Source organism: Octodon degus, unplaced genomic scaffold, assembly GCF_000260255.1.
Source record: "Octodon degus isolate 3935 unplaced genomic scaffold, OctDeg1.0 scaffold00017, whole genome shotgun sequence".
NCBI classification, from domain to species: Eukaryota; Metazoa; Chordata; class Mammalia; order Rodentia; family Octodontidae; genus Octodon; species Octodon degus.
Window position 1 is genome coordinate 9,932,347 of NW_004524593.1, and position 19,485 is coordinate 9,951,831.

The following is a 19,485-nucleotide window of genomic DNA, read 5'->3' on the forward strand; positions in this document are numbered from 1 at the left end:
GGCAATTTGTAATAGTAGGTTCATGCTTGGAGTGCCTGTCATTCTGGTCTTCTGAATACAGGCTGCTTGTCATGCCATGCCAGTTGCTGCCATGCATTCTCTTCAGTAGCTGGTTGTTCAAAAAGAATGGGGTGGTGAATGAAGGCAAGAGACAAGAAAAGGAATGTTGCGGGACTGTCCTGCTACAAGGTTGTATATGGTTAGATTTTTGTTTTTGTTTTTGTTTTTGTTTTTGAAGGTTTCAATTGTACTTTATTTCTTCAGTAGGCTATATTTTAATGGATACACAGCACTTTTACTTAGCATCAATTATTATTTCATTTAGAAATAATTTAGCGTATCATATCAGCTGGCATGATTACTGATCTCTCCATTCCTTGGGGGTGACTCTGCCAACAGGGGTAAGGTTCCATTCTATTCCATTTTGTGTTGCAGTATAGGTCCATGCAGCAATACAGAATGTGACTGCACCAACTAATATAGCATTACCATATTTGTCATGGAAATCAGGTGTACGTTTCTGGTGGCTCTGCCTTGTTACCATTTGTTGAATGCTTCGCACTGCAAAACAACCTAATGTGTTTTTGGCCAAGGGAAACATCGTGGAGTTGAAGTTCAAACTGTAATTACTGCAGCTGCTGGCTCAGTGCAAATTACTTCCAAATACCCTTGCAGAGAGCCTATGGTTAGATTTTTGGACTTATGTGTAAACATAAGCATATAATTATGCCTATCTTAAAATATATTTTAATTTTTTAAATGTTTTTTCATCATATTCTGTGGGGACTTAAAGTTCAGCATATCAATACTTAATGAAAAATACCTGTTCCATGTTATGCCTAAGATGTTTGATATTTAGACAGATAGTGAGGTTAAGCTTCACAGCCCAGGCTGTATGGTAATAACAATAAGCTTCCCTTCTGGAGGGTTAATAACCTAAGTTTGCAGACCAAAATTAGAGAAAAAGGAGGGCCGCAAGGAAAGCCAACATTTTGGCCCTAGCCTTCTAAGGTCAATTAAGACTCAGGACATATGAGAACTTGTACTGTAACGTCATGTAACTCAGCAGTGTCCCAAATTTTCTGATCAAGGAGATTATGGGGCCAAAGAGGAAAGTGATCAATGATGTAGAGTGTGCCTAAGGAGAGTCACATGGAGAGAAAACATTCTCTCAGGCTTTCACGGAGAGCACATTGGCCAAGCAGTGGCTGTGACTCATCCACATAGTTGACACTGACAAAGCATCTACAATCTGTGGTACAAGATCTCGGATAAATTCTGAGGGGATTTGACTAATCTTATCAGATCCAAAGCTACAACTCTGGTTGCATAGTCTTGCTTTATCTTGGTCTTAACCATCCAGCAGAAAAGTATGAAAGTGAAGTATACGAAGTAAAGCCATGGTGTTATGTTGAGCTGTAGGGGACTCAGGTCAACAATTTCTGACACTGCCAGTCAAGAGGAAGACCCAATACTGTTATGGATTACTGGACTCTTTTAGAATATTTTGCTGAGTTAACACACCTATAATATTCAAATGACATAACTAAACAAAAAAGGGGATGTATAAATGAATGTCCATTTTGTATCTATGTATTCAAAATCTTTAGGATAGGTATATAATTACATTCTCTTAATGAATACAGGGATATGTTGTAATAGTGTTTGTAAATAGGATATCATGTCTGCCTCTTGTACAGCAAATAACTAGTAGGAAGAGAGTATGTAATGTGTTAATTATTGAAACTATCCTACCAATTTGGTTTGAAACTGTCTCATTGCTATTTGTCTGTCAATAAAATTATGGAAAAATTAAAAATAATAATAATAATGCAAAAAATAAAATAAATAAAAAACAACTGCTATAACAAAAATGACCTTAAAGTAGGAACAGATCTAGAAAAGATTCCCTGGGGGGAGAGGAAAATGTGGCAAGTGTACAAAGGGGAGAGGACATTATCAAAGCCCAATATATGTATGGATGAAAGGCCACACTGTCAATTCTAACAAAAGGGCATGGAAGCAGGCCTGATGAAGCAACCTCTTACACATTTCATCCTAGTGATTTCCTACTGGTAAGAGTTTGTTTGTGGATCTGAGAAGAAGGAACAACTGAAGAAAGTGTTAAACTGTAGCCTTCAAGTTATAGAGCCTCCTAAAATAGCTTGTTGGCAGCTGCTGTGGGATTCTGAGTCTAGGAGAAAGGTGAAAAATGGAGAAAGCTTCCCCAGGTGCTTGCTAACTGATGCTCATAGAACTTACTATGAGCAGCAGTTGAATTTCTTCGTTTAATGCCTGTGTGAGCAAATCTGAATTTTTATGTGTGTGTGGTGGCTTTTTTAGGATTTTCCCTGAGGGTGACACACTTAGATCACTGCTAAGGTCTTACTGGGTTTTATTGTTCAGAGATTATTCAGTTAATGCTTGGTTTGCTCTAGAAAATGATGCTTACTTTCTGTTTGCTCTTTGGTCTGTTCATCTATCCACTCATTATCCAACCAACCTTCTTTGGGTGCACACTGTGAAAGATAACAGTTGGCTTTGAAACATCTCTTCTTTCATTCCATTTGCTTAAATGGTGTCTTGTATTTTGGTCAGCTGCCTTCTGTGGGACATTTCTGGTAAATTTGAGGAAACATCTCCATGCTGAGGTCATACAAAGTACCTTCCCCTACTGCATTTCTAGATAGCATGGGCCCTGGTACTCTCCAGCCTATTTATGATCTGACAGTGAATAAAAGGGAAAACCCTACAACTCTTTGTAGTCCTGAGTAGCACAAGGAGCTATGTGTACCAACAAATGTGACCTGGGCTTTGGGTCTGTAAGTGCGAAGATCAGGTGTCATAGTGTTGCTTTAGCCACATCATGCCCTGCACATTATGATTTCCTGGCATCATACCACTGTCCTTTGCACAGTCAGCTGTGGGAAGCTGAGTCTGGGAACCTTGCCACCCCACAGTACCTGGTGCCCTGCCAGAGTTTTTGGTATGGTACAGTTTTATCCTTGAGCAAATTTGGTGCAAAGCCAGGGAATTTCTTCCACTTTTCTTTACTCTGTTGTCATTTTCCCTTTTACTTATCCTTTCTATTATGAAATAAAGTGGAAAACCCTGTCTTATGGGCTTCTCTGAAAGGTTACCAAATAATTGAAGTAAATAATGTGGGAGATGAATAGATGAAAATCAACATGGTGGAAGTTGGACTAGTAAGAGCTTCTTGAATGAACATCTTTGAAAATTGTCCACATGGCTATATTTGATAAATCCTACTGAGACTGTTCATATAAGTGGGAACTTTGCCTAGACAAAGCAGTTGGCCCAGGAAATGCAATAATGAGCAGCATCAACTTTAGATTTCAGTTTTTAAAAGCTGCCTGTTCTTCTTTTTCCTTAATTCCATTACCTTTCAAACATGTCCTCTTCCTAGAGCCTTCAGGAAAATTGTGTGTGTGTGTGTGTGTGTGTGTGTGTGTGTGTGTGTACATACCTGTGCACACACATAAGACACAGAAAGAGTACAAGAAAGCTTAAGGCTGTGGCAGAAAAGGAGGGAGAGAAAAAGAGAGATGGACTTTAAAATTGACCTGAAAATAGAAGAGTATCTTAATCTGTTCTCTATTACTATAACAAAATGTGTGAGAGTGTGTAACTTATAAAAGAAAGCAGTTTCTTTTAGCTCACATTTAGTTCTCGGTACTAGCCAGGACCTCAGGATGCCTCAGCTAATTTATGGTGGAAAGTGGAAGGGCAAGCAAGCACATGTTAAAGAGATAAAACTTTAGTGCAAGCCTTGCATTGTAACCAATTCAGTGTGGAAATCAGCAATTCCACGAGGAAAATAGGAGTCCATTCAGGAGGGTCCTCCTGCACAACCCAAACCCTTCCCCTAGGTGTGGCCCCACTGCTGCACTGAGAAATTGAAATTCCAACAATGAACTTTTGAAGATACACTCAAACCATAGCAAAGGGAAAGAGGATGTGAAAGGAAATCAGGCCCTCTAAATCCCATTCCTCTGACTGTGTATCCCTTTTGTATTTTTTTTTCCAGCCCTATTTCTCTGAAGCCAGTAGCCTCTCTCAATCTATATTTCACATCAAAGAACTATACTTATTCTTTTACCAGGATTCATGTGCCTGTGGATGGCAGACAGAAAATGCCACAACTGTGGAGGCAGAGACTGAAAAGCCCTTTCCTAGCAGTATCTGACTGATGGAAAGAGGGACAGCAAATATGTCTTATTATCTTGTTCTGTTTATTAAGACTCAGCCCTATGTTAGTAGCAATTTGAAGGCTATGTTTTACAGGAAGATTATTTTAAAATAGACTGCATGTGACATGTGTAGAAATATCTTCTGATTGAAAAATTAAAAGGAGTTCTAGAGAGCTAGCCCAGCGTGGCCAAGTGAAAGAACCATGCTAGACTGGCAGTGAGGGATGAGCAGGATAGCCACAAACCTCATGGTGAGCTGAGGAAGTGAGCCCCATGGTACAAAGGATGCCACAAAAATGCAGTGGCAACAGTGAAACAGCTGCGCTCCAGGGAGCAAGGCACCAGCCAGAAGGATGCTGGATATAGCTTTTCCTACACAAATGAAAAGGATCTCTCATAGTAGGTATTGGCTTGGAGTGGCTTCCGTCTGGCTTTTACAGTGGCTTAGCTAAGTGTTACATTTTCACAGGAGCTCTGATAAATTGCAAGAATCAGAGGATTTGGAGCCAGGTCCAAAGCATAAACTGTGCTGCTTATGGGTCAGCTGTGTAACATTTTTAGGGCACAAATGGCTGAGTATGGAAGTGCAATGTCTAACTCCCATCTCACTGGGCTGATGCAAAGAAAACTTTGTAGGTAGAAAGTACTAAAGAAATCACTTTTGTCTCTGTCATCAGAAGGGTGTTCTCATGCTTTAACAGGAACCTCTCAGAGAGGTTCTGCAGGGATAGACTTACTTTTGTCACCACCCATCAGGCTGCTGCTGGTAGCTGGGACCTGAGTAATTCTCTGGCCTGTGATGCTCAAATCCTAATAGGAACCAACATCACCTGGTGCCTAAGCATACAGATCTCTAAACCTCACCCCATGGACCCTGTTGGTTGGAGCTAGGATCCATGTATAATTTGTTTCCCAGTGATCCTGACATAGGCTTCCTATAAGCTACACTTCGAGATTCTAGAGTGACTGTGAGGATAGGTTCCATAGGTAGAAGAGGGTACATGCACAGAGGGTAATGGCTGTGTGCCCTAGGTGGGAGGTAGGAGTAACAGCCAACAACTCTGCCTGGCTCTGCCACCATGGCATCTCACTTATTAGCATCACTTACTGTGTATATTCCTGTTGTGTTGTGTTGTGTTGTGTTGTGTTGCGTTGTGCTATGCTGTGCTGTGTTGTACTATGTTTTCTTTCCTCATTGGGATATTTTACTTCTTGAGATGCAGCCCAAGCCCAGGCCTGGCAAATGTGTGGGAGAGCTTCCGCACTCCCCTGTGCCCACTGAGTCCCTCTGGACCCAGCCCAAGCCCAGCGTGTGAGTGAGACCTTCAGCCTCTTCTCAGGACCCCTCCTGGGATATTTGGCTTCTTGCAGTTATAAATAAGAGGCGACTCTAGGCTGCTGGATTTTAGTTGTCTGATTTTTGTTCTGTACCTACTTGGAAGACTGCAGCACATTGCAAACCAGAACTTCAGTCCCTGTCAAGTTGAGAGGATTCTTAGCTTGATGCATGTTATTATCCTGTGTGTGTTGGGGGGAGACTTTCACATGCCCTTAGAGTTTTGTATATAAAGGCATCTTGTGTTTCTTGTGCTGAAAGAGCCCAATATTTCACAGTTGTCTGACTTGCCCCTTAACCTTGTTTTCTTTGGAGGTTGTACCTGAAGACTTCAAATAAACATCAAGACTTTCGTCTTCCTCTCCTCTGGTTTTCTGGAACCTGCACAGATCTGTGAGCTTAGTTTACCATTTGCTTACTTCTAGTGCTAACAAAAGCACATTTCCTTTTGTGAGGAAAATGACTTAGAGCTTTCGGAGTACAGTATATGGTGGAACCCAGAGAACAAAGTCATTTCTGAGGAGCTAGACACTAAAGAAAACATGTTGATTGCAAATTCCAAACTTGTATTAGAAGCAAGGTCTTTTGCTCATTGGAGCTTATGGCAGAGTTGGGACAAGCACAGTGACTTCAAAGCCTTTCAGAAAAAGCAGCCCCCCAGCATTGCTAGGGGCATGCCACAAGAGACTAACATGTCATCTAAATAAAACCTTGCAGCAGCACCAGCTCATAGGTCCCAAGAAAGCATGTGTGCAGTGCTAGAAGGATAAGACTTTTAGACATGCATAGTGTCAAGCTAGTTTTCTCTTTTTCCCCAAATTAAATGAGAAGATCAAGAATGAAGGAATATCCTGTTAAAGGCTCTCTCTATCCTTATGCTTGCTACTTCTTAATATTTCCATGAAGACATTTGTTGGGACAATTAGCTGTAGTTACAAACTGACATTATTAAAAATTATCTTCATTCAAAGCAAGAGGACTAAAAGTGCAAGTCATTCCTCAGAACTACAATTTAGGGCCGGCCAGATAGTTCAGTGGACTAAAGCACCTGCTTAGGCAGAGCACAGTGACTGGGATTCAACCCCACCCCCTCCCCCATGTGTCGTGCCAGCCCCACCCCTGGGGGCATGCTGAGACAGCGATTGAGACTGGGAGTGGTGGCATGCCCCTGTAATCCCGTCACTAGGGAGGCTGAAAGCAGGAGAATCACTAGGAGTCCAGTCTACATAGTGAGACCCTATAGACTCTGTAGACCCTGTACTAAATACAAAATAGAACATTTCAAGCACATTTTATTCCCTGATTACAATCAGGTCACCAATTTTGACTCATGGTCCTTCTTGTAGTTTCCTACTTTATGAAGATAACTATTTAATCTTTGGTTTATGTTTCTTGTCTTTTCTGCTATAAAAGTTATGCACTTGTATTTTTAAAAAATATATACCAAAAAAGTAAAATAGCTTCACAAATAATCTCATGACCTGAAAGCACCTACAGTGAATATTTCAGCTTATTTCAGGTGCATGTTCCATGTATGCATAGATGAGATTCCATGGATTAACTCAAATGAAGAAGTAGTTAGGAACTTCGTATTTGGATGCCATCTGAACTGGGCGTTTTGCCCTTCTCTTTTATCCTGGTTCTTGGCATCCCGAGCCTTTCCCAGCTTCCCCATTATCTGGAAGGCTTTTGATGGAGTTTGTTGAAATCACAGGAAACTGACAAGCAAGGCTGTTTCCCACCTAATCTTTAGCCTTGCTGCAAAGGTCAAGTAGATTAGTTAGACAGGGCTTGCTCTTCTAACCCAGTGTTGCTTATCTCTTTTTAGATAATTATTATACATGCACTTCTCCTAAACTGAGGCTCACAAACAGCTTCCTTTGTTGCCTGGTCTGATTCTTGTGTAGACACTGCCCTCATTCGATGGGTTACGTCCATTTATTCTCATCTTGAGTTCAGCTGCCAGTACTTGCACTAGGGGAGGAAGCTTTGTCTCTAAGCTGTATGTTGACCCTGGTAAACTTTATCAGAGGAGATGTTTTCAAATGAAAGAACCTGTCTTCTCTCCCTTCTTCTGCACCTTCCTCTCCCCCTTTACCCTACCTGCGTCTCCATTCCCTGATCAAATGAAATTCTCGCACTCGCTGGCAGTAGTTTTCATTGTGTCAGAGAACAAGAGAGGCTAACTACTGTATCCTGATAGCTGATGGAGTGCTTCTTTCTCATCTTGCCCCTCTGGGTGAACCCCCTTTTTCTGTTTCTACTGCTGAGTGAATTTCTCATTCTGGCTAAATGACTGGAGATGTTCTCTGTTAGATGACTCCAACATCTGGAGATGTTTTCACTTGTCTTTCAGGGTTAGATCAACAGCATTAGATGAGTCACTAAGAAGGAAACAGAACAGTGGTGGTCATCACAGCATCTCACAAAAGGTGTGTGAAAAGGTGTGTGAAAAGGTGTGTGTGTTGTATTCACTCATCCTTTGTCCATTTCTCAATCAGAAGTTAGGTGAGCTGGTAGCTGGGAAGAAACTACAACTCTGAGCCACTCCTGGTGAGGAAAGGCCTGCTGGCACAGTAGCACAGGCCCTCTGAGCACAAGCCTGCTCTTCTTGAAGAGTAGAGCAATGAACAGACCAAAAAAAGGAGACATTGTTAGCACTGTAATCCTGATAGAACTTTCTGAATGAGAAAAAGCCAATGAGCTACAGTGATGTGCCCACATATGTGACTGACCCATGTGACCTGTTGCCAGATCCTTTCAATGGGCAAACTTATGTCCCAGAGGTCAAACCAATCCCAACCTACTGAAAATAGTTACCATTTGCTTCCACAATATCAAGATGGTTATTTCCATCCATGTGAAATAACCCAAGCAAAGCACGAGCAGCCTTTTCTCAGCTATTGGGATGTAGCTGAAAGAACAGGAGTTCTAGAGTCAATGCAAACCTTTGTTCAAATTCAAATTCTTCTGTTTACCAGGCAGAGACTTAATCTGATAGAGTGTCAGTTTTCAACATTTATAAAATGAGTGCAGTAACACTAGCCTTTCAGGACTCATCAGAAATATTAATGGAATAATATCCAGAGAATATCTATCTGTACAGCACTTCAGCTAATTGTTAACATTCAAGAAACAATGGTGATTAGACAGTCACTTCTGATTAGAGATATGTTCACTCTTCACTGGCTTGTGTTTGAAAGAAAACTTTCTCCAAATCTGAAGTTGGTCATGTGTCCAGTAAAGAGAGAGGTTCACAGTGGAACTGTGATTGAAAAGGTAAAGTGACAGCAACAGCCACATTATATTATTAACTGTTCCTGAAGGTTCTGATTTCCTGGGTTGGTTTTTTTTTTTTTTTCAATTTGTTTGTTTTTCCATATTCTGAAAATGCTAAGCTCCAGTCCTTTAAAGAAATAATGTATAAAGTTAAGAAGCCACAGACTTTCAGCATTTCAAATCTGTCTGGAAATACAGATACTAAAAGCATAACAGATATTTAATGGAATCTGTCTTTTTGATGATAATTATAGCATTCTTAAGAAGGCTTTAAACGCATCTGTATACATGAACTGCTACTTCAAAATTACTTGCTTCAAGGGGCATTCAGCATCTCGATAAACTTTCAAGTTAGATAACTACTGTTTAAATTGATGGCAGGTGCTTAATCTATAAATAAGAGTTGTACTTTGCACTTTAGCACTGTTTACCTGCTGCACAGTGTTCATTTGCATCACCCCAGGAAATTGGAAAAGCCATAGGACTGTGCATCGGCGATATGCCAGGCTGTTGTGGCTGAAATGCAGCCTTCACACTTGTCACTTCTAAGAGGACCCATTCTCCCTGCAGAGACAGGAGGTGCAGTTGAATTAGAAGATGCACTAGTGAGCCTGAGAGGGAGAAAATCATATTGGAAGAGTAACAAACACTAGGGCTTTGGGCCAGAATAGCTGATAATCTCAATAGCTACTTCAAACATCTTCCCTGCTTTTTTTTTTTTTTTTTCCAGTTTGCCTTAATGTGGCAGCTGTGTCTCCTCAGTCTCCAACAGCCTCATTCCTTGGTGGTATCATGCTATTATCTTATCCCAGTTTTCCACTGAGGAATGCTTTGGAAACTGGTCCTTTCTCCATAGTTCCCAATCCAGTTCTCTCACTCAAGTTATAGCATTTTGATACTAGTCCAAGACTTCTGCGGGTGAGGCAAGTAAATAGTGGACTGTTCCTTTTCCAAGCTCCTCTCACTCCAGAGTGCCACTCAGGCACTGTGCACTCTGAGTGCTTCTGAAGACAGAAGGCTGTTAGTTGCAGTGCAGGTCGCTCAGTTCTTAAATCACCCCTCCACCCTGAGAGGAGAGGCTGCAGTGGACACAGGCACTTTTGATGAAAAATGGGATATATGGTACTGCAACCTGGCCTCCCGACTGCCCTACCTGTTCAAGGCCCTTATGTTTCTAGAGAGCATTAGGGGAGACAGAAGAGATGCTCTACCCTACAGTTCCCCCCGGGAAGAATCCTCAAGGCATGCCTATGCAGCCAGCACTCCTCGCACTCTAGGACCCTGGAGAGGGTTGTAGCTCAGATCTGGGTTCTGTGACAGTATCACAGAGGTTTTGTGATAGAGGCCTCAGCTTGGTTCCTGAAAGGAAGGGGGCATCTGCTTCCATGACCCTCTCTTACTTGGGTGGCTGTATCATCCTGGGATAAACTCATGAGTCATTGTGCAGGGAAGCATTGGGGAAATTGGCCTCTAGTGGCAAGATGTATGACTCTCAAAAGGGTTACATATCTAGATTTGTTCCCCCTTCATACTACAGTCTTGGTTTCAGAGGTAAGATGATGTGACTGCCAATCATGAGTCATCAATTTGGCTGAATTAAGAAGCACCCAGGGGATTAGTAAAGCACATTCCAGGTGTTTCTGGCTGGGTTATGGAATGGGACCTTGGGTACTCTGTGTGATCCCTGGCCCCCTCTCCTGGTATTGCTTCCCTGTGTACTTCCTACCACCATGAACAAACAGCTTTGCCCTTTCACCATGGTGTGCCTACCTTGGAGTGGGCTGACCATGACTGAATACCTGAAACTGGGAGCCAGATAAGCCTCTCATCCGTCAAGTTGTGGCTCTAGAATATTGTGTCCCAGTGATGGGAAAACTGACTGATACAGATGGGTTCTCCCTCTCAGCTAACTAGAAGATCTCTTGATCTTGGGACTGTGTGACTCAGAGAATGATGAAGACTCTACGCAGTTGACTCCATGTGATTACAAACCAGAGTTGTCAGGGCAGAGAGGAACTTCCACTCCCAGTCTCCACTTCTTTCAGTGGCATCATCACAGTGTAGGGCAGCTGTGGAAGCAGCCACTCTGAATGAACCAGTGTCCTTTCTCCCACATGCCCTTCTTGTCCTAGTCAGGCAGTTTTGTCTGTGTGAGATTGTTTCCTGTGTCTAGTGTCCTACCCATTGTAAATTTGCAGTCTTAACTTGGTAATGTGCAGAAAGACTTTCTGCTGTTGCTCACCCTTTTCTCTCTGACTTAAGCATTTGGTGTGGAAGTTCCTGCCACCCACAAGAAGGGGCATCCCTGAGCATGGGTTCATAAAGTTTTACATGAATTCTGCTCATTCCTCCCTTGGAATCACTAGGAAGAGGGGGGGGCCTGTGATGCTTCCTCTGTAGGCTGGGACCCCGTGGCTAGTGTAGGAACAATTGAACCCTGAGCGAGACACACACAAATCCCCCAAAGCCTGATACATCACTATGTATCAGTGCAGGTTGGTTACTGAGGGTTAGAGGAAGGAAAGAGCTATACAGCTGAAAAAAAGAACTGATAAGTGGTTTGGCATATTTTTTATCTTCTCATGTCTACCTGGCAAATTAAATTATAACCCACTTACCAAATGACCGCAAATAATATTGTGCAGATTTAGAATGCATTTGGTGGAAATGAACAGCAGGAACCAGAGACAGAACAGAGCTCCAAGGTATTTGGAAACCTTGTGAAAAGCCTTATTTTGACCCTGACTTGACTTTTCAAAATAACAACCTATTCTCTTCGCATATAAAAAGTCCTGCATCCTCAAAAAGAGACTAGGCACACTGTAGTCTCACCACACACACACACACACACACACACGCACGCACGCAAGCACGCACGCACGCACACACGCACGCACTCACATAGCCCAAAGCTCAAGGCCCTCAGCAAGTTTAGAAGGCCAGCATGTACTTGGGGAGAGAGGTGCTCAGCTGTGCCCCTCCACATACCCTCTGCCACTGGCTGCCTGGAGGCCTGCTCCTGTGACAGCTGGTTCTCTGCTACATGAAAACATATAAAGACTATGTTTGTCTCCTTTTTAACTCTCACCAAGACCTGCTAATTTCTGTTGTTGGAGACACATGTGGCTGCGGTACTTTCTTTCCTTTTTCCTTTGGGAATGATGTTTTGGACTGTCATGGAAGCAGGTGGCGCCTGTCTGTATGTTTGTACCATGTGTGCTGAGTAGGGGCATATGTGCCTGTGCTAGTAGGTAGCTCTAAATATCAAAGAAAAAGTAGCGGGTGCTTGGATCTGATTTAAAATTTTAAAAAAATAATATTTCAAAAAACAAAGAAAGACCCCAGCCAAGAGCTTTTATCTGTTTAATGTACCAGAACTCAGCTATGGGAAACCCAATTCTGTATTAGCATATCATGAAAATATGCAGTGCAGCTGCCTCAGAATGGCCACTTTATTATTACTGGGGGCTGTCCTGGGTTATGATCTGGAATAATTCGAATCACCCTTTACAGTTTCTCTCTCTCTCTCTCTCTCTCTCTCTCTCTCTCTCTCTCTCTCTCTCTCTCATTTTGATTTTGGCAGTGGCAGAAGAAGAGAATATTCCCAAGAGATTCAATTACTTCCCTTCAGAATTCTCTTGGAATCATAATGACTATTAAAAATTGAAGGCCCCCATATCTCATGCTATTCAGCTTAACTGGTAATTAAAGTGCAATTAAATTTTTCATGGTGTAGATTGTGTGTTTTTTCAGGGAAATTATAAACTGTAGGCCCTTGAGAATTATGGGATTAATTTATAGACATTTAATAATTTAGCTTTGATCAGATGCAGTTGCTGATGGGCCTCTGAAAGGGAAGGAGGAGAATTGTAAAGTATTGTTTTGTTATTAATGGTGAATTTAAATTTTTTTAGTGTCTTAGAAACCAGAAAATAACCACCAGTCCGTGAATGAAAGGCCATTTTTGAGTGCAGTGCAGGGTTGGCTGTGATTGCTCTCTCTCGTGTGTGCCTGTAATTATCTCTCTGCTGCCAGGCCTGCTTCCCTCAAGTAGCTTTTGCAATTTAGGGCACATTCCTGAATTGTCACCAGTGAATAAGGCACTAACATTTGGCCAGAAGTTGGAGGCTGAAGTTGGTTAGAGCCTTTCTGGCCTTATCCAAATGTTTTTTCTCTTCCCTTTTCTTCCTTACTCTACTACATTTATTTTCTTTGTTGGCAAAAATGTGTTTGCATAGCAGGGCTTTGCTAATAAGTCATTTCTTGACTTTTAAAAAAAAAATGTGAGTAAGGACAGTGGCCCTCGAGCCCCTGTCAGTTGAGAAGAGCACTCTTGGTGGGTTTGGTTGGAAACTGGAACAAGGGCTGCCCACTGTAGTTACCTCGAGCAAGACTTGCTGCCTCCCAGCACCCCACATGAGGCACTCAAGTACTAGGGAGGAGAGGCCCAGTGTGGGTGGCGGCAGCAGCGTGACCATACCCTACTCTTGATTGGCCTCTTCTGGCCCTGTCCTTAGTCCTGATTCCTTTCTATCTCCTGGGACGACATCCATTACTTCTATTTTAAAAACCCGTTTTTGAAACTTCACCTTAAGAAATGTCTCATTTCTAAATTGGCAAGGTGTAAGTTCAGTAAGTTAGTGCAATATAGCGTAGCAGTTAAGGAGGTAGGTATTGAAGTCAGATAGGTCTGACTACAGCTCCATTGCTTTGAGAGATTTGTTTTAGTCATGGTATTAAACTTCCTTGAGCCCTAATTTTCCAATTTCTTTTTTGTATTTAGGACAGGGTCTACAGGGCCTACAAAGGGTCTACTACACAGATGGGACTCGTAGTGATCCTCCTGTTTTCAGCCTCCCAAGCGCTGGGATTATAGGCACACACCACCACGCCCAATCTCAATCGCCATCTCAGCACGCCCCGGGGGCAGGGCCAGCACAGCAACTGGGGATCGAGCCCAACCACTGCGCTCTGCCTAAACAGTAATTTTCCAATTTCTAAAGTTAAGTTTGCTAACAGTACCAGCCCCAGAGTTATAGTAAGAATTAAATGAGATAAATTGTAGCACAATGTATGGCACAAATAAGCCTTTCTTGTTTCTATTATTGATCCATGGTTACAGAGCATCAGCGTTCCTTTTCCCCTACCTTGACAGATTCAAATTCTGCAACTCCACTTTGGAGAAGTTTTAGAACACTTCTAGCACCCCTTCAGAATAGAATGCTTTCTCTTATTTCCCTTCCTTTGGTCTTCCCTATGAAGACCAAAGTTGAGTTGAACTGTTTGAAAGACTATCTTGTTCCCTGCTGTCTCCCCCAGACCCAGCATGTCCCCTGGCCTATAGCAGGTGCTGTATGAAACAGAAAGCTGTAGAGATGAAAAGAAAGTCCAGAATTGTTCAGAGGAAAGGCAGAAAAGAAGAGAAAACTTCTAGTTTCTTTATCCTTGTTTCTTAAGTCATGTGCTGCATATACTAAAGTGGTAGTAAGGACTTGGGAGTATAAATTATTTTAAAGCAGCAGGTTCATCAAATAATGTGCCCAAGTCTGGATTCTGAAGGCATATTTGTCAGGTAAGGCAGCAAATACTGAATCTCATATTAGCTCCCAGGATAATGGCACGATGCATCATCATGCTGAATGGAAACAGTACACAATTTTCTTTTGTTGCCTGGAGCTGCAGATGAGGTGAGCACTGAATATTGATTTTTCAAATGGTGACTAATAGAAAGTAAAAAGCCAAGTATCTTTTGGTTTTGACTTCTCCCTTGCCCACATATATTTTGGCAGTAAATTAAAATCAACCTTTAATTGCCTGAAAGAGATAAATTGGAAGAGCAGAATTTATGCAAGAAAATGTAGGACACAAATGAGCATGTGGCTGTTGCTTTATGCATTTCATATCAGCAGATATTCATCCATCCAACTTGATAACACTCTAATATCATTATTAGAATAATATAAAAATATTCTAATAATTTTATCACAACTTGATCACTAGGTATAATTTTGACTTTTGGATTGTGCAGTTTTGCTTAGTTCACCCATTTTCCAGTTTCTTGCCTATGATGAAGGAATAGTAAGCTTGTTCTATCTTACTGTCTTAGAATTTGATTATAAAATAGCCTAACTCTCCCCTACTCTGCATTGGACTGTGAAATACTGGTTGCATCTACACACATGAGATACTTTGCCTTTATTTCTTTGTTTGATAGAAACAGATACATTTCTTTCTTTTACCTCAAATCTTTCATAAAAAAACTCATGTTGTCAACTACATGGGCCTTGATCCCATAAACTTTTAAATCAGACTAGAAGTCTAAGCTTTTTTGAATTCTCTATATGAAATAGATTGTTATGTCAGTTCAGCATTTTATGACAGCTTGATCCAGCACCATGAGTTTTTGTTTGGGTCATGGTTGTTATCACATATGTGTTATCATATGTGGAAAAGTAAGAATGTTTGTCAATAAGTAGAAATACTAGAGCTCATGCGGTGAAAGCCTAGGAATATCTGCCTTCAGGAGTAGCTTGGTCCAGGGATCAAAAGATACAATAGGACATTCTTTCATGTCTTGGCATCACAATCAAATATATGAGATTTTAGAAATTTATTTAATGTAATGGGCTTGTCTAACTTATTCATTTTTTTTCCAACCTTTATTAACTCCAGAAATAATGGTTTTGTTCTTTTTCCTTAAGAATCCTCACTCAATTCCAGAATTCCAGGAGGGTTGTCCATAATTTCCTTTTGTTACATAAAAAAACTCTTAGCCGTCATGCTTTGCACTTGCTTTGCTATTATTACAATCTTTTCTGTTTCATGGCACTCAGAGGAAGACTTGTGGGACACCACTTTCTCTGGCCATCAGGGATCTTTGTGTGGATTTTATGGTGTGAAACTGTTGATAGTCAGTGAAATACCAAAAACATTGTATTTGTGGGGATTGATAGTTTGTTCCTGGTGTCTTTTCTGTACCTCAATTCACTGTAGAACAGCTGGAGGCAAATGACAGAGTGTGTGAGCATATGGCAAGCCATTCATAACTGAATCCCATGCCCAAGATGACCATCTTTCACATCACCATCAGGGGTTCTGGCATGCCGTTCTGGAATAACACATTACAATAGGTCCTGTGACTCAGATAATGAGGAAAGATAGGAAGCATTCATTCATAAGCACTGTAAAGTTATCTACAGCCCTGAAAGTCCTGAATATTTGTCCTTTTTCATTCATTTTTGGCACTTTGAGGGTTAGGAAATAGCTGCAAATTCTCAAAAATCTACCTGTGTACCAAAGCAGCTAGTAGATTATAGAGTTTCAGAACTAGAGAAGCCTTTAAAGGAGATCTAGCGTGAACCAATTGCTTTTCATTTTGTTTTTTTTTTTATTTGTTTAGCTTTTTCTAAAACTTAATTTTATTAAGAAAGAAATAGCAACGAGACAGTTTCAAAACAGGTTAGCAGGACAATTACAATAACACATTGCATATCATTGTCTTCGTAGTGGTTATTCATAGTACAAGAAGCAGACATGATATCCTGTCCAAACACTATTAGTACAAATCTTTCTTCTCATTGAACTAAGAGAAAGTAGCCATATATCTAACCTAACTAATTTGTAAATACAGATATAGATAGATAGATAGATAGATAGATAGATAGATAGATAGATTCACTACCAAATGGTCCTTCATTTTTTTAAATTTTATTTTATTGAGAAACAAATAATGTGACTGTTTCAAAGCTGATTAATCGGACATTTTCAATAATTAATACATTGTACATTGTTATCTTCTTAGTGATTATTCATAGTACAAAATACAGACAGGATATCCTGTCCAAGCACTATTAGTACAAATCTTTCTTCTCATTGATTTAAGTGAAAGTAGGTGTGTATCTACCCTAACTGTTCTGTATGTACAGATACAGAATGGTCCTTCCTTTGCATCCCCTTTTTTTGTTTAGTCCTGTAAGAGATGGGTATTCCTTTGGCATCTGAATACTACAGGTGCATGAATTCAGCAAAACAATCCAACACAGTCCGGCAGTCCACAATAGTAGTAGGTTATTCACAGAAGTTGTTGACTTGTGCCTTTCACAGCTCAGCATATGAATATGGCTTTACTTTATATACCTCGTTTTTATACTTTTCTGATAGATGGTTAAGACCAAGATAAAGCAAGACCTATATAACAAGAAATGTAACTTTTGTATCTGATAAGGTCAGTCAAGTACCCTCAAGATTTATCCTGTAACCCTGTACCACAGTTTGCAGATCCTTTGTCAGTGTCAGCCATTTGGATGAATCACGGACATGTTTGCTCTTGACCAGAGAGCTTGACCAGTTTGCTCTCTGCAAAAGCCTGAGAGAATGTTTTCTCTCCATGTAACTCTCCTTAGGCACACTCTGCATCATCGATCATGTTGCTCTGTTGCCCCATAATCTCCTTGATCAGAAAATTTGGTACACAACTGAGTTACATGATGTTACAGTAAATGTTCTCCTATGTCCTGAGTCTTCACTGACCTTGAAAGGCTAAGGTCAAAATGTTGGCTGACCTTGCAGCCCTTCTATTTCTCTAATTTTTGGTCTGCAAACTTAGGTTGTTAACCCTCCAGAAGAGAAGCTTATTATTACCCTACCACACATGAAGTTGAGCTTAACTTCACTATCTGTCTGAATATCAAACATCTTAGGCATAACATGGAGCAGGTATTTTCCATCAAGTATTAATATGTTAAACTTTAAGTCCCGACAGAATATGGAGATAAAAATTTTAAAAATGAAAAATATTTAAATAATATTAATAAACAATTACATATTTTTACACAGAGGTTTAGAAATCTAACCACATACAGCATTGTAGCAGGACATTGTAGCAGGACAATTTTTCATTTATTACCCATTTAAAAAAAAAACAAACATTTACTTGAGAGACAGTATGGTAATAATTGGTATGTGATGAAAAGCAGTATGTATTTAGAAGACCACAATGACAGGCATTCCAAGTGTGACCCTTCTATTACACATTGCTATCTTCAGTGCACTTGCTTGGTTCACAGGTATCAGCATGTATAGTTAGTCAGGGTGAGAATCCTACCAACTAACTGCTAGTTTCAAAAACCTGCTGATGTTTCTCAGAATCATTGCCTTACCCATCTTGTGCATATGAGTGTATGGCTTTGCCCCGTCATGTTTCCCAGCTTTTCTCCTTGCCCTCTCCTTGTTGTCCAATCCTCAAGTTCTCGCTTTCCTTTTAATTGTGTTATATGAGAATGTCAGGTTTCAGTGAGTAAAAAATTTGCCCAAACTCATAGCTGGAAGGAGACTTAAGGCTTCATTCTCAGTCCTATCTTTTTCTTCTCTTTTCATAATTTCAGTGAGTACTTCTGGCTGGGAAGGGTGAGGCACTCAGGCGCACTCTCCACCCTCTTCATAGCTTACCTTTGTAGCTTAAAAGAAATCACAAAATCTTCAGTCATGGATACACCATGAAGAATCACTGCGAGTTATGAGCCCAGTATTTTCAGAACCCAGAGCCAGGCTACAGCCTGAAGTCCCCATCCTGTGGCATCTGTAGCATGATTAATTTCTTGCTTGGTGTAGCAACACTTCTGTTTTGGAAAGATGTGCAAAATAAAATAATAAGCTTTAAAAGAGCAATTGTCTTAGGGGCTGGTGAGATAGCTCATTGGTCTAAAGTGCCTGCTTACGCAAGTGCGCAGGGACTGGTTGGATCCCCAGCACCACATGCCTTGCCAGCCCTGCCCCCAGGATGGGCTGAGCCGGCCACAAAAAAAAAAAAAAGCAATTCTTAGTTACATCCTTTGTCTCTTAAGGAAAGATTTATTATGGCTCATAGTTTGTAGAGGTTTTTATCCATAGTCAGCTGGCTCCAAGGCAAGGCCGCATGACAGAGGAGAAAGAAGCTCATGGCATGTGGTAGGAAGCATGAAGAGCTGAAAGGAGGAGGAGGGAGACAGACCCTTCCTGCCCACGCTCCAGTGACCCACTTCCTCCAACCAGGCTTCACCTCTAAATTATATTTCACTCTAAACTCATCAGAGAACTGATTCCTGATGAGCATCACTCCTTCCTGATCCCATCAGCCCCTAAATCTCCACCTATGAGCACATGGGGGGAAAAAAAAAAGCTCAAACCAAAAGCTTTAATAATGTTACCAAATTGTGTTCTTCCCAACTATTAGTGTCATTTTCAGAACTTTGACTAGGTGGAACACCTAGATTTTTTTCACAAGAGTATGTGAATAAAATCAAATGGCTATTTTCATAATTTGTAATAAATGAGTTACATTATAAATTAGAGAGAAGAGGATGTCAGTGTTTGGGTCTCTAACTTTAGGAATGGTGCGAGCCAAGGACCTGAAGGGCTTTGGATGAGCTTGCTCTTAGGGACCTTGTGACCATCAAATATTTCTAGAAGTTCATCTCAGAATCACTACTAAGTCATATTTCCTCATTCATTAACTTGATTTGTTTACATGCGGGAAAGCAATCCAAGTAATTATAAAACAGAACACAGTGGAGTACATTGTCAGCCATCTTTATGCATTATTGAAGTAAATCACCAGGTATCATTATACTGAAGTTGTGAAACATGCAGCTTTCCTTAACCAATTGAGTTCACTGACTGATA

The 19,485-nt window shown here is 40.9% G+C and overlaps 1 protein-coding gene and 1 pseudogene across 1 annotated transcript in view; one reads left to right on the forward strand and one right to left on the reverse strand.

The window, feature by feature from the left end:
- LOC101577922 (histone-lysine N-methyltransferase SMYD3) overlaps nucleotides 1–19,485 on the forward strand; it is a 201,351-nt gene that overhangs the window by 119,783 nt on the left and 62,083 nt on the right. The gene's annotated exons all lie outside the window — the stretch shown is intronic.
- Nucleotides 358–601, reverse strand: LOC105741623 (annotated as a pseudogene).